Source organism: Mustela nivalis (assembly GCF_964662115.1).
Source record: "Mustela nivalis genome assembly, chromosome: 18".
Taxonomy (NCBI): domain Eukaryota; kingdom Metazoa; phylum Chordata; class Mammalia; order Carnivora; family Mustelidae; genus Mustela; species Mustela nivalis.
This window is the reverse complement of record NC_139037.1, coordinates 21,522,397-21,538,539: the sequence shown is the minus strand read 5'-3', so window position 1 is coordinate 21,538,539 and position 16,143 is coordinate 21,522,397. Positions and strand designations below refer to the sequence as shown.

General features: G+C 35.6%; 1 long non-coding RNA gene across 1 annotated transcript in view; it reads right to left on the bottom strand.

Moving 5' to 3' along the window:
- Positions 1 to 342: 342 nt before the first annotated feature.
- LOC309852262 overlaps positions 343 to 16,143 on the bottom strand; it is a 100,425-nt gene continuing 84,624 nt past the window's right edge. Inside the window, exons 4-5 of the long non-coding RNA XR_014305142.1 lie at positions 12,210 to 12,265; positions 343 to 604 (exon numbers count right to left, since the gene is read on the bottom strand). This is a non-coding gene — a long non-coding RNA (uncharacterized lncRNA). The remainder of the gene's footprint in view (positions 605 to 12,209; positions 12,266 to 16,143) is intronic.

Sequence of the window (16,143 nt, the reverse complement as noted above, 5' to 3'; positions counted from 1 at the left end):
ATGATCGATGGTATTTGTAAAGGAAAGAAACAATGAAGACATTAATAGGCTCTGGGTTGAGTCAGCAGTTCCAAACACTTCTATATTAAACCTGGAAGTCAGCCAGAACAGAGCTTTAAATATCTTTTTTCAAAAAGAGTGGCACAGAATAAAAATAATGAATTAAAATTGGCTCTTTCCTAGCATGACTGTTTATGATGTTTGTAGAAGAAATTTATGAGACAGACTCTCTTCCCAGTAAAATTTACTGATTTACTGATTGGTTTATTCTTTGACAAAAGATGTGAACAGAACAATTTTGCAATCGCTTAAAAATAATGCTGGATTTATGGCCTGGTCAGAATATAAGAAAAAATTTAATCATCCAGAACAGATGGAAGTGATGTAGTCAGCAAAACCTTCTGAGTATAAATAGACCAGCAAAAGCGAAGTCACTACAGAGATGTTGTGGTAAGAGACAGCAGAGACTTGGAGGCAAGAAGGGGAGATAAATAGAATACAGATGGAAGAAGGGGAATGGACAAAGAAAAGAGGGATGTCGATGGTGTTCTCTCCTCTTCATAGTCTTTGTAAGCCCATGCAACAACTTCAAATATGCAGTGAGCTGAAAGTAAAGAACTGGGGTTAGAGACTATCCATCTATAAAAACACCCTATAACGGATTCAATGTGTCTCCTGTAGAGACCTAACTCCCAGTAACTCAGACGATGACCTTATTTGGAAACAGGGTTATTGCACATGTAACTAGTTATACTAAGATGAGGTCATGAGAATGGACTCTAACCAAAAAATAAATGTCTAGTGTCCTTATAAAACATATAAAGATGTACACATAGACAAACACAGAGGGAATAGTGCTATCCCAAGACTAAGGCAGAGAAAGGAGTAATGCTACTAGTCAAATATACCAGCAAACCACCAGAAGTTAGGCAAAAGCCCTCAGAAGGAAGGAGCCCTGCCAACACTTGGATCTTGTGTAACCTGCAGAACTGTGAGAAAATAAAACTTTTGTTGTTCTTTGTTAAAAAAAAAAAAAAATCCTAGCAACTTAATACCTGCCCAGAACCTCCACTACTGAATAACTGCAAAAGAAAGCTAGCAACAAAAATACCTAAAATATCCAAATCTTCCATTCCATTTTAAGGTCAAAAAGAAAAGTGAACTTTATACATTCTGATTTTAAATACTGTAATTGTACCGTAGTTGGTTCCCGAGTATCTAAGTCTCCCAGAATATATGCTAAGCTTTTTGAAAATAGGTTTTCTCCTTCTACTAACTAGGGAAGAGCCAGATATGCAAATGTGCTTAATTCTGAAAACCCGAAGTAATCTAATGTGGTAGACTTCAGAGCCACTTTGGATTCTAAAACCTAGCTGTCACATTCAACATATACCCCCTTGGCCTTAGGATGATCACAAAGATTAGATATATACAAAATATTTGCCTCCTATAGAAGACATTCAATAAATAGCAAGTCAATGGCAAAGTGTAGGGAAGAGGTTATATATGGAATGTGTAGTCATAGAGGACTATCAAGTCATAAATATTCTGACCATGGAAAGATGATTCACTATCTTGAGCCTTAATTTTATATGGATAAGCAGGATAATAGATAACATCATTATCATATGAATAAGATCTTTGGTAAGTTATATGAACTCAGCAAATTATATAAAGTCATCAGCTGTCAATTACCTCTAACTTAACATATGGATTGATTAAAAAAATTACAGATATGTATGCAAACCCCATACCATCCTTTTTAATAGATGGTTTTATAAGCATCCCTCATTGCTTTGTTGAACTGTGCTCTTATAAGGAGTCATAGTTTCCATTTTAGTTCTGAAGATAGAAAAATATTTAGATACTCAGGTTTTTTTTTTTAAATTAAATCCCTGATCCAGAATTAGGTGGTCCATGAACACATATGCCTTGAGCCAGAATTCTTTATAACCAATTAAGATGCAGATCCTAGATAAATACCCTGTTATCTTCTTGGTTATACTGCAAGCCCAAATTTAACTCCAGCTGACAAGACTGACGAATCAAGATAGATCCTAGCCTTTTAGTATCTCTCTTTTTCTCTCATTACATAAGACTCATTTTCTGCAACCAAAAGATTTGGGTTGGGATTCTATGGGAATCCGGACTTTGTGTGTCAAAAAGCAAACCAGAATCAGGGATTCCTATGTCATTAGGAACCCCTCTCAATTACCACTCCTTCTTTCCTAAATGACTGTTTTGGTCTTTCCTGTTCAGACTGAAATTATCTGTTTCATTTCATATTGCAGAATTTATGACCACACTGTCCCCTAGCTTCCCATATTAAATATCCAGCCACTTGAACAGAGAAAAAAAAAAAATCTCACCAAGTTCCAAATGCCAAATTACTGATAAAAGAATTCAGACTGTGCCAGCTTGGATTATGTACCTAATTCTAGTCCAATTCACTGAGGATACAGAATTGGAATTCTGGAAATCTGTGTCCCAGTGACTGAACTATGTGAATGGAGGGTGGCAGAGATAAAGAGTTAGTAAAATAAGGTCTGGGAAAGCAATCGAGATATTATCAAATATTCTAAATCCTTTCTATGTCAGGCATCATGTCCTTAATCGTAGAAAACATAATTGTAAAACAGTTCTTACCACAACTCCTCCTCATCATGAATTTAATGACTGACTTGTCTTACTTTCTGATCATTCTGTAACTTCCTTATTTGTGCATATCTCGGAGAGCTCTGACTGATGCCCACCTTGGGTTCTGGGTGTCCAATGGACACTTCAACTGACTGCTGGTATTCATTTTTCCTCCTAAAACCAACTTCTGAGTTCTGAAACTTGCAAGCTCATAATTATGGCTTTGGCTTGTTAGGATATCCTGTGGACCACCATGATCAACTTGTATCATACTAATTTTCCTTTGAATATTATGTTTCTTTAATGTCTGATGTCTGGTGTTTATGTTCTGAACCACAGCAAGTTTCATAACACAGTCTGAACTTAAGATACTAGAGAATCTTTCAGATTTCGATAGCACTCTCTTCCAGGTGACCTTTAGAAATACTTTTGTCTTACTTGACATGATCTGTTGACATGCAAGAAGAGACCCGATTCTCCTTTCTCCTAGAACACCAATACGCTAGAATGGACTTCTTTCTTGAAGAATCTTATGCAAACCGCAAGCTGACTAGCAAGCATGGCTTTTATGCTGCCTGCTCAGCCCCCTTGCCAGAAGGAAAAAACGAACAGGGCTTTACTGGGGCAGTAAATATGTCATATAGCCTTGGTCTAAAAGTAGTTACATCTGCAAAAGATTTATGATTTAGTCAACATAAATCAATTGTCTAAAGAAAATGAAAAATATAGATGTACATGTAATTTATTAGCAGGCCACTTTGCATAGTTTTTAAGTACACTGAAGTGATTACCAGGAGAACCCTAGTGATGACAAGAGATTTAGATTCACGGTGAGGATTATTGCTTCCTACATAAATGAGTGAAAGCATAAATAATGTAACCTCGGGAGGAAACTCTTCTTTCTCAGTATCAAATATCTGGCTATCATAAGACAGAGTAGCAGAAGGTTTGGGAAGATACTAGTCTCTCATACTGAATCAACTTGAAATTATGGAGGTAAGATACCTGTGCTCTGATTTCTTGTGAAAAACATGTATTGTGTGAGTTAAATGAATGCATGCTTCTGAAAGGATCATGACCTCTAAGAAACACTAGTCTTAGTAAAATTTGCATAGTTTAGTAAGATATGAACAAATTAAAGTATTGGCCCAAGAAACACATGGTCATTTAATTATGGAATAAATGTTCCTCTAGCAATAGAATTTTAGCATTAAAATGAACCTAGTATCTCCTCCTAATGCCCTTCTACTGCAGTAGTAGGGAAGATAAAGAGAGAAGTAAAGCCTATATTTTGAAATCACTGAGTTAAGACATGACCTAGTCAAGACAAAACCTGAGTGTTACCATTCTTATTAGAATATTCATGATTTCTCACCATTCTCTTTAAGAAAAATCATTTAAAATGCCTAGCACACCTCCTAACACATAAGTAGTACTCAATAAATATTTGTAGAATGGATTTACGAATGACTGAATATTTATTATCTCCAATTGAAAAGTCAAAGTTTAGAGAGGTGAAGAAAGAGTCCTCTTATCGAATCAGTTTATAATTCAGTAGCTAAAGAGAAACCAATATATTTAAAATTCTTACTTTAATCCAGTTATACCAGGCACAAAGCCATTTTTGACATAAAGTTTTCCCTGTAAAGCATTTATTACTGCCACTTGAATGAATATCCACTATAATTTGGGAATATGCAGCTATGAATATCTGGGTCTTTCTCAGTCTAAATGGCAATTCTGAAACATGATCATTCCTGGCAAACTGATCCTTTCAGTCTTCTTAGTTGAGTTACATCACTGATTTTTGTATGTTTTCATCTTCTAAGCAGTGAAGTTAGGTTGAAAATATAAGATTTTCTTCTTGACAAATATATAAACTGAAGAATACTTCTAAGCTTTTCTAAAATATAAAATTCCTTTTGTTCTTAGAACTAAAAGATACCACTATGATTCTGCCATTTGTGTATCTGTAAGAATATTTTATTGTTATATCATATTATGTTATTGGTATAAATTCCCATAAAAAGAGTTCATAATTTGTGTGTATGTGTGTTTGTGTTTATGTAAATAGAAGAGAAAATAAAAGCATATGACTAAATATTTCCATACTGCATTTTCAGAAAATACCCTTTTTCCCACGAAAAAAAATCAGTGAATACCATCAATTTCAAACAATTATATCTAAAATATCAAAATACATAATGATTATGCAGGTAATTTGCCAAGAAGAGTAAGTCTTCTACCTCTAAAATAAATGACTGATTTTGAAACAGAAACCACAGGCAACAAAAAGTATATGTCAAGAATAGCAGAGAGTCTCAACCCATCTTAACATTTGGCCTCCCCTTTCCATTGTAATATAACGTGTTTTTACAAGAAGTACAGCTGCCCAAAATAGACATGACTTTTCAGTGACTCATTTTCAGCTAGATGTTACTATATAAGTGGCCTCCAATGAGGGAGATTCAAGCAAAAATGTTCAGTTGCAGACAGTTGTAACTTGGATTTAACATATAGTTATTCCTCGCCATGGCCCTTTATTATTTCCTTCTTTCTTCTCGGTTGGACTGTGAACGTGATGTCTAGATTTGGATCATCCATCTTAAACTATAAGTTCATATTGGAAACAGAACCCAGGCACGGTGGAAAAATCCTGGTTCCATGAAGAAATTCATGGAGCTGTTTCCCCACTCTGCCGTTGGACGACCTGCTTCTACACTCTAACTTGAGACAAGCATAAATTATTTATTAAATTTATATTTTTTTATGTCATGACACTCTTACTAATAAATAAATTAAATCCTTAATTACAAAGGTAATTTATATCTCAGAATATTTTGTGTCTGGAACTACATTCAATATTGGGAAAATATAAATATTCATAAATAGGAAGAAAATGTGCTTAAATGGTATTCATTCAAAGGACCTAAGAATTTTTCATTTTTCTTTGACACCTCAATTATTCCACCTTGCCACCTTGAAGAATACTTCAGTATAATATTCATGTAAGGAATAATAGCAGAGTATTCCTTATTCATTTTAAATGACACTAGCTACAGAATCTAGTGCTATAGTCCAGTAAACAAGTCTGGAAAAAAATCTCTCTCCCACCTTCAAATGAAACCTTAGTATCATATGATAGTGATTTTAGAAATAAGTGACACAAATAGAAGGAAAAAAGTATTTGTTTCAAGTGCTTATGGCTACAATGCCTGTGTTCCATACGTAGATCTTCTCAATGTCAGGAAGCATTTGGACCTCACCCGTAAAGGTGGAGGCAGGCAAGAGGCAGGACAGAGACAGAGAGAGAGAGAGACAGAGACAGAGAGAGAATGAGACAGAGAGAGAGAGACAGAGACAGAGAGAGAGAATGAGAAATAAAATAACCAAAGGTCCCTTTGGGTTTTTCTCCTTCAACTCATTGATAGAAAATAGTACACTTAACTTGAGGCAAAACTTCTCTTTCTGTTTCAATCCCCACGCATCCTTAAGGAATAGAAAGAAGGAAGGAGAAACTAGAAAGTTTAAAGTAATTTTATTTGTGACCAAGTTTGGAAACATTGGTTGAATGGAGGAATGAATTAATAAATACGTGAATCAATCACTGGGAAAATTATTTCAAGTTGCACTAGTGATTTAAAAACTGCATGCTCATTTATATATAGTCTTTCTTGAAAAGTAATATAATATATATTTAAAGTTACAAATGGTAAGAATCAATATCTTAGTATAATTGTACATATTTTAACATATGTATCAATTTGTTTAAGCATCACTGCAACAGGATACAGAATAATTCCATACTCCCAGAATTTCTCTTGTGCTACTCAGTGGTAGACAAACATGCCTACAACTCATAAAATAAACCAGTTATCTATCCTTCCTTCCTGTAATTCTGTCTTTTTCAGAATGTGATAGATTCAGTAGAATCAAATATCCTATAAGATTCTGAACTGGTGGGGCGCCTGGATGGCTTGGTGGGTTAAAGCCACTGCTTCAGCTCAGGTCATGATCTCAGGGTCCTGGGATCAAGCCCGACATTGGGCTCTCTGCTCAGCAGGGAGCCTGCTTCCTCCTCTCTCTCTCTCTCTCTGCCTACTTGTGATCTTTGTCTGTCAAATAAATAAATAAAATCTTTAAAAAAAAAAAAGATTCTGAACTGGTGGCTTTCATTTAGCATAATGCATCTGAAATCCAGTGATGCTGTTTATCATTAGTTTGTCCCCTCCTGCCCCTCCTTTTTTTGGGGTGCTGTTGAATCACATTTCATCATACTACAATTTATATATTCAAATGCTGGAATACATTTAGGCCATCTCCAGATTTGGGTGACTATGGACAGTGCTGCTGTAACTCTTCATGTACATATTTTTGTCCAAATATAAAGCCATTTCTAGAGGGTAAATACCTAGAAATGAGGTTGCAGGTGGTTAAGGGTCAGTAGAAGCTAATTAATCAGAAACAGTCATGCTCTCTTCTAAAGTCCCTGAAACATTTTGCATTCCTACCATCAACAGATGAAAATTCCAATTGTTCCATATCCTTGGCAGCACTTGGTACTATTACTGTTCTATTTTTTAATTTTGTTTTAGAGCCACCCAGTTGGCTCAGTCAGTTAAGCTTCTGACTCTTGGTTTCAGCTAAAGTCATGGTCTGAGGGTCATGAGATTCAGTCCAGCCTTGGGCTCTGTGCTCAATGGGGAGTCTGCTTCCCTTCCTTTCCCTCTGCCCTTACCCTATTCTCCTGCCCATGCACACTCTCCCTCTAAAATAAATAAATCTTTAAAAAATAATTTAATTTTAACCATTCTAATAGGTGTGCATTATTATATCACTCCAGATTTAATTTGTTTCCTTAATGACTAATTGATATTGAGCACCTTTTCATGTGTTCAGTTGCTATTAATATATCTTCTTCAGTGAAGTACCTGTTCATAGATATTGCCCATTCATTCGGTTTGTTTTCTCACTGTTGGGACTGGAAAGTTCTTTTTTGCAATACAATTTTTTTTTGTTGGTATATTATTTAAAACATTTTTTGAAGTCTCTGGCTTACCTTTTCGTATTTGTAACTGTTTTATACAGAGTAAAAGCTTTTAATTTTGATGAAGTTCAATTTATCATTTTTATTACATATTATTTTATTGTCATAAATAAGAACACTTTGCCTACTTGAGGTCACCAAGATTTTCTGTTTCCTTTTCAAAGTTTTTTTTTTTTGAGATTTTATTTATTCATTTGACAGACAGAGATCACAAGTTGGCAGAGAGGCAGGCAGAGAGAGACAGATTGGAGGAAGCAGGCTGTCCGCTGAGCAGAGAGCCCAATGTCCGGCTTGATCCCAGGACCTTGAGATCATGACCTGAGCCAAAGGCAGAAGCTTTAAACCACTGAGCCACCCAGGTGCCCCTCAAAGTTTCTTTTAATAGATTTATGTTTTACATTTAAGTCTGTCTGTATATAGTTAGTTTTCATACATGTATAAAGTTAAGATAAAAGTTTTTGGTGTGGTTTTGTTGTTGTTGTTGTTGTTGTTTTTTACATACAGATTTTCAATTACACCACCTATATCTGTTGAAAAGACTATACTTTCTCTCTTGAACTGCACTTGGAACTTTTTAAAAAAATAATTGACCATATTTGTTTCTATTTCTGAACTATTTGTTCCAATGTTCTATGTGTTTTTCTTTTCACCAATACCATGCATACTTGATTAGGAAAGTTTTTTTCTAAATCTTAAAATTAAGAAGTCTGAGTCTCTTACCTTTGTTTTTATTTCTCAACATTGTTTTGGCTCTTCTAATTCACTTTTTCCAAATAAATTTTAGAATCAGGTTGTTTATATTTGCACAATACCTTCTGAGTTTTGATGGAGATTCCATTAAGTCTAAAGATCGGTTTGGGAAATATTGGCTTCTTAACTATATTCAACCTTCACATCCAAGAACAGTTTTTGAACTAGGCAATAAAATTAAAAGCTAGTTCCTTGAAAAGTCACTCCAAGTAAAATATAGGAACATTGCAACCATAGGGATCCCTATGTTTTGTTAAGAGTTGTTGTATGTATTACATCTACATACTTGGGGGGGAGGAAACCAGACAATGTAATAATTTTGTTTTCAATAGCCATTGGCATTTTTAAAATTGTAAGAAGCAAATATCTATTATCGTTACCAAGATACTTGCCATTTTTGTTGCTATTATTTCATCCCCAAGGTTCCAGATTTCCCTCTTTTATAACATTTCTCATGTCTGAATGAGCTCCTTTTGTCCATTTTTAAAGCATGTCTATGGTTGACAAATTGTCTTAATTTTCCTTCAGCTGAGAATATATTTCACTTTCATTCCTGAAAGATAGTTTTTCTAAATAGGGAATTCTAGATTGACATTTGTTTTTCTTCTCAGCACCTTGAGAAATGCAATTCAACTCTCTTGTGGCCTCCATTGATTCTGATTAGAAATCTGGAGCTATATGAATCGTTGTCTTCTATGTTCAATGTGATATTTTCCTTTGTCTGCTTTTTAAAGATTTTATTTATTTATTTATTTGAGAGAGAGAGGGAGAGAGAGAGAGTGCATACAAGCATGGGGGAGGGGCAGCGGGAGAGGGAGAAGCAGACTCCCCACTGAGCAGGGAGCCTGATGCGGCGCTTGATTCCAGGACTCTGATGTTATCCCAGGACTCCCAGATCATGACCTGAGCTGAAGGCAGATGCTTAACTGAGTGAGCCACCCAGATACCCCTCTCTGTCTGCTTCTAATAGTTTTTCTTTATCTTTGATTTTCTTCAGTTCTATCATCATTTCTTTGGTCATGGTATACTTGAAGTTCATCCTGATTAGAGTTTGCTGAGTTTACGAGGTCTATAAATTTATTGGCATCAACAAATTTGGGAAGTTTTTGGCCACTGTTAATTCATATCTACCACCTCCATTGAGTCTGCAGTGACACAAATAAAAAACCTTGTGATACTGTTATACAGGTCTGTGAAGTTCTGTTTATTTTGTTTAATTTTTTCTCCCTCGGTTTAGCTATGATTTCTACACATCTATCCTGAATTCCACTGGTCCTTTCTATGCCATCTCTACTCTATTTCTGGGTCCTTTTGATGGTATTTTAAAATTTATATTACGTTTTTCATTTCTAAAATTTTTAAAAAATTCTATTTCACTGACAAATCCACATTTCCATTCATTTGAGGACTGTGTTTACTCTATAGTGCATGATTATGATAGATGCTGTTATAAGACTTTGGGCCCTATAAAAATCTCTTAGAGAACTTTCATAAAGCAATCAATCAAAATGATTTGATTCAAACAAGTCCTGACTCACTTTTTTTGAATTGTTGCTTCAATGACAGTTTAATATTCAATAGCTGTTTAGTTTTCAGAGACTCTGGCTATGCAATTCTGGTATGCCTGGCATCAATCCACACATTTACTCAGTCTTCAAAATTTTTGTGTTGTTGATGCTAATCAATCGCATACACGGGCAGTTAAGAGAAGAGCCCCACATCTCATACATAGATTCTTTTGCCCCCTTCTCTGTAATCTCTATACTCCTGAGTCTGAGTTGCCCTTTTCCTACTGCTCTGGTAAAAACCATGAGGATTTAGTATCCCTATTTTATCTACATGGCCCATTACTGGGTCTGTGTTGGTGTAAAACAGAAAGAAAAAAGAAGGAGGAGCTGTCTCTGCTGCCACCACCATCTCTCACCCTTGCTGCCTTTTTAGCCACCACTATAAGGATTCACATTTTCACTAGGGAAAGAAAACTAATTTAAAAAAAAAAATCACCAAACAAAAATAGAGAGCAAAACAAAACAACAACAGCGAAGAGTAAAAGCACAAACAGAATTTATGACCATATGGCTATTTTTTGAGTTTTGATTTCCCTACTCTACCTGCCTGCTCTTCTACTGCTCAGAGTTCTCTGGTGGCTCTATTTTTTCCATTATTTTTAACAATAGTCAGCAAGATGAGCTGGGCATGCATACTCCAACTTAACTGAAACTGAAAACTCCTTGCAACCACAATGCATATGAACCTGAGTCCCATGGACCATTACGAATGGCCTGAGAGTTATGTTTAAGAGTGGTGAGAGAAGAAAACACTGTTTTCATCATGCTGGGAAGTGATATTTGTGTTCCTGATTAGAGTTCTAGAGTTTGATTGCTGGAACAAAGGTGTAAAGTTATTTCCTTAGAGATGACATTTGAAACTTTCTTGACAGTGAAGGTTACGGAATATACTAACTGGAGAGAGAAAGGGATGGAACAGAGGGAGGGAGAGAGGGAACAGAGGGAGAGTGACAGGGAGTGGAAGGGCTGGGGAACGAGTAAGAAAAAGAGAGGGAGGGAGAGAAGGAGGGGGAGGTAGGAGGTAAAGAATATTTATAGAAAGGGAAAATCATTATTTTTAGAGGTAAGAGGAGTTAGAATCATTCTATATGAAGTCCAAGGAGGAAGCCAAGTTATTTCTGACATCATTTTTTTTTCTTGTAGGTGTTATTCTCCTTGCCATCATATCAAAGCAAAAATTTTAAAAATTGGTTTACATCAGTCACCAGGAAAGACCAGGAAGAGAACATAGTATAAAAACGAAATAGTTGGCCAAAAACTTTTTTCAGTATGTGGCTACATTTAAAATCATAATTAACAGCTTCACAGACTCGTTCAAGCAAATGTTGACTCAGAAGATGATAGGTAATATGAGATGAAGGTTAGAAAGTATTTCCATAGATGAATCAAGGGAAAGCAATTTTGGTGCCATTCTTGTCAGAAAGAAAGTCACTGTTATGTTCACTAAACATATATGCCTCTAAGAGTAAAAATGTCCCAGGTTCCCATACTCAGGACTGTTAGAGAGTGGCTGACCAGTGATAAATATTGGTATCTAAATTCTAAATGAAAGAGCTGAGCCCAAGGAAGGAGGGGCCATTCAACTGATTTATTTCCAGTGCAGGTTGACTATTCTGACAAGAGTCTGAAGAACAATCCAGCTGAAAGTGTCAATACTAAAAGGAGCATACACAGCTCAGATGCAGGGCTAAATACCTGCACAGATGTGGAAGAGCTATTATCTGATGCAGTTTGTGTCATTATGAAAGTTAGCCAAAGTTTTGACCATCCTAAGGAGAAGACATTGTTCTTTATTACACGCATGTCACTGGTATGGTTATGGTTAATGGTCAATGTCACATTTCCAGTTTGTAAAACTAGCAGATGTTCAAAGACATAAAGAGGCAACATCTTCCCAAAAGAAAGAGTGAACAGTGAGAAAGCGCAAGGTGTAGGAAAAAGAGAATTGTGGGATTGAGGAAGGGGAAGATTATGATTTTATTTATGGATATTTCAAGATATTTGTATGCCATAAAATTGGTGATGTCCAGTAGGCAGCTGGAATTCTAGGATGAGTTCTCTGAACATGGAATCTGGCCATCAACTCTAGAATGAGGAGTCTATAATTATAGAAAGTCTCATTCTAGAAAGATGAGTTACAAGAACAGCTGTGAAGGTAGGGACTTGTTGACCCAAAGGTAAGGGTGGCCACCCAATCCCTCACTAACCTGGCTTCTTTGAGGTGCCGGGTTGGATGGCACTGGAGATACCTTATTTGAAGTTGCTGGGGAGAGACAGAGCATTGGAAATTGAGTCTTATTGCAGTGTTATTGCTTATAATAACTTCTTTAATTTTGTTTATATTGCATAGAACATATATCTCTCCCAAAAAGGAGAAGCATTCTAAACCATTTGAGTTATTTCTGGTGAACTATTATCAATTCAGTTTTTAGTCAATTCAATCATTTCACTTGTTCCTACAACTAAGGGAGCAAATAGAATGATTTTGAGAATTTTTTCCTCTTGAAAAAAAAATGGTTCAAAAAATTTGAGGGCTTTTTTTTAAAGAAAGAAAAATAACACCTGTCTTTAGCCTTTTATCTGACTTTTCTACTTTTAACATTTTTAATATCAGTTTCTATCATTTCTGCATAAAACCCTGATTGTGATCTCTTATCTGGGAAAATCAGATATATCATTAAAATCTGAACCATGAAAGCACACTGGATTATTTCATCCCCCCAAAAAAGAACTAATGCAGCTGCTCAAATATTTATTTCTGAATTCAATGTTACAAGTAAACTAATACACATTCAAATCTAATATGGATTTTAAGGAAAGCCAGTTTTTAATACTGAATCAGAATTCTACATCTCCATTTTCAAAATGAAGGCTGAACAGAGAACAGAAAATTATGTATGAATGAGCCTATTCCTGACGAACATCTAATAAAAGGACATATAAGAAATATTTCTTTAATACTTAAACTAAATCTCATGTATGAATTTCAAGTCAGTTATTGGTGCTGGAGGATTCTGTGAACAAAATAGTTCAGTAGGAAGCAGTATGACCATTTCCACATTTGCTGGGGGAATAAGGAGTAATTCATGAAACAAAATTGTTATATTATCTCAGAATCCCCATGACTTTGGACTCCTTTGATGAAGTACTGAAAGGGACTGTAGAAATGATTAACACCATCAGCTAGAGCTGTAGCAACCTGATGATAAAAAACCATTTTTTGCAAGGATAAATATAAAAGTCATTCTTTTAGTCAGAAAAAAAAGCCTGACTTTAGTATTTAATATATTTCTTTCTCTTCAGAGAAAATGCAAAGTTAAAATACATATATGTTTACCAATAATATATAGATATATTTGATATTGGTATTATGTCTACCTACATGGGGTGCATATGAAGAAACAACTGGATGTTACAGAATCATGAAGACACACATAAACACACAAACACACTTACTCTTTCCATTATATAGTGGGAGTATTGGGGAAAATCATATTTCAGAATTCCAAAGATTTGGATTTTAATGACAAATCTGCTGCTGAGTTTGGACAATACATTACTGTCCTAAACTTAGTTTCCTCATTTGAAAAAAGGCTAAGACAGTTCCCATCATATTAGTGTGAAGATGATATAAGAAGATATTTAAGGGTGACTGGCAGTTGGGTGGGGGAAGGTGTTCAGTCCTTCAGCATCAGCCTTCAGCTTGGGTCATGATTCGGGGGTCTTGGGATTGATTCCAGCTTCCGGGTCAGTGGGGACTCTGCTTCTCCCTCTGCCCCTCGTCCAGCCCCCTCTCTTCCTCCCTGTTTCTCTCTCCTTCTCTCTCTCTCTCAAATATATAAGTAAAATCTTGAGGGGGAAAAAAAGATATTTCAAGTATTCACTAGAATGCCTGACACAGTTTTCATTACTAAATAGTACTAGTTTTTGTTGCCATTACTCTATTGTCTGTATTGTTATCTAAATAAAATTTGTATAAATGTTGGTGCTTGTTGTGTAATGCATGTAAGAACTTGAAATGTGTGAAAGATGAATCCCAATTGGTTTAATCCAATGAAAAGCATATGTTTGACATCCAAGCTGGTGTTGATAGATCACAGATTTACACTGTAACCAGCTGATGGTAGAAGCAGTGTTCGGTGGGATAGTTAAGAAGGTTATGGAATCTTTTCCTCTGGTGCAGGACTAGTTCTATGGAACAAATGTCCAAGACACTGGGTCTCCCCTTAGCCCCCTCTATCCTCCCCTCCCACGAAAATGAACAGTATGGTTTAGAAATGAATAGCCTCATGGATGGCTGTGCCAATTAGTGACACGTTAAAAAACATCATTCCAGATGTTAGCTTGAGAGAGATTTAGAAGATGAGTTGGGGAGAAGAAATGGGTTTGCAGAGAAGCATGACACTCACTTCTGTGTTACTGAGGGCATAAGAGTCTGCTCACATGTACCCAAGAGGAATACTGGTTAATAATTAATCTGTTTTTTGAGAATCTCAGGATGAATTCCCACTAACTCAACTGTGAAAGAGATCAGAGCTAGAAAATTTCATTATGCAGAAGAAAGGAAAATAAAATCTATGGGACTTAGGAGATATATACGGGACTTAGGATATATATATCTATCTATCTCCCTGTCTTCATGCCTGACACTTTCTCAGTTATGTACTATTTTTGACTAGGTACAAGGTAGGGAATAAAAAAGGAAGTATCCTATCTCTGCTTTGAGTGAGCTGATTTCTGAAGCAGCCTAAAGCATTTCATGACACCAGCCAGTGCCACACCTCCACCTATATTTCTCATTCATCTTGGTATAACCAATTAGAGGTGAAAATTTAGTACAACACAATGACAAAGAAGGGGATGGGAGTGGACAGATGGCTACACATTGCATTTCATGATGTCAAAATGACTACAAGAAGAACAGAGAAAGACAAGGTCAGAGAAAGAGAAGACACCAGAAATTCTATATTATCTCATGATTATATTCTACTCTGATCTATTTTTTTTAAGATTATTTATTTATTTATTTGTCAGAGAGAGAGAGGGAGAGAGAGCAAGCACAGGCAGACAGAGTGGCAGGCAGAGGCCGAGGGAGAAGCAGGCTCCCTGCCAAGCAAGGAGCCCGATGTGGGACTCGATCCCAGGACGCTGGGATCATGACCTGAGCTGAAGGCAGCTGCTTAACCAATTGAGCCACCCAGGCGTCCCTACTCTGATATATTTTGTAGTACTTCTATCAAGGGACAAATTTTAGAGTACTTCCAAACTATCCAGCAATATATTTGCCTCCACCTCCTCAGAAAGTCATTCCACAGTCATGACTGTGAGACATTTAAAATATACTGACACTATGAGAAAAGGTCCTATCTAGCCTCATGTAGGCTATATACTAGAGCATTGTGACAAATAGTAATGGGGATGAAGAGGGGGTATCTAATCTCTATCTAGAGGCAATATGTTTTGGGTCAATTTTTCCTTGTCTAAATGTTTCAAGAGAGAAAGTACACTGAAGAGATATTTCTGAGACATAAAATATGGAAACTGTTACATCAAGAGAGGGCTCCCTGCTCAGCAAGGGGTCTGCTTTTCCCTCTGACATTCCCCCTCTCATGTTAGTTCTCTCTCATTCTCTCTCTCTCAAATAAATAAATAAAATCTTAAAAATAAAAATTATTAATTTTAATTAATAATTAATTTTAATTAATAATAAAATTAATAAATTTAATTTAATTATGCTATTTATATATTACATATATTTGATTATATACCATAAAAAGCAAAGAATGTTGGAATTTGTGTTCTAAATGTCTACATATGCTATAAAATTATTATGAACATTTTGTGAAAAGTATGTTCATGCAGTATAAAGAAGAATAGAAATATGGAGTTAAATAAATTGTGGCTCAGATCTGATCAAATAGTCAGCAATTAATAATATTCTGCTATTTATTTATGTTTAATATTATAGAAAAAAACATAAAAATATCAGAATACATACTTGTACATAAATAGGACCCTAATATGGTAGCATATTAACTCACGCTTATACAAACACACATTCATCATATACGTACACACAGAGACAGAGTCAAATGGCAGTATGGAATTTTCACAATTCAACAGTTCATTTTTTCTGAGTAG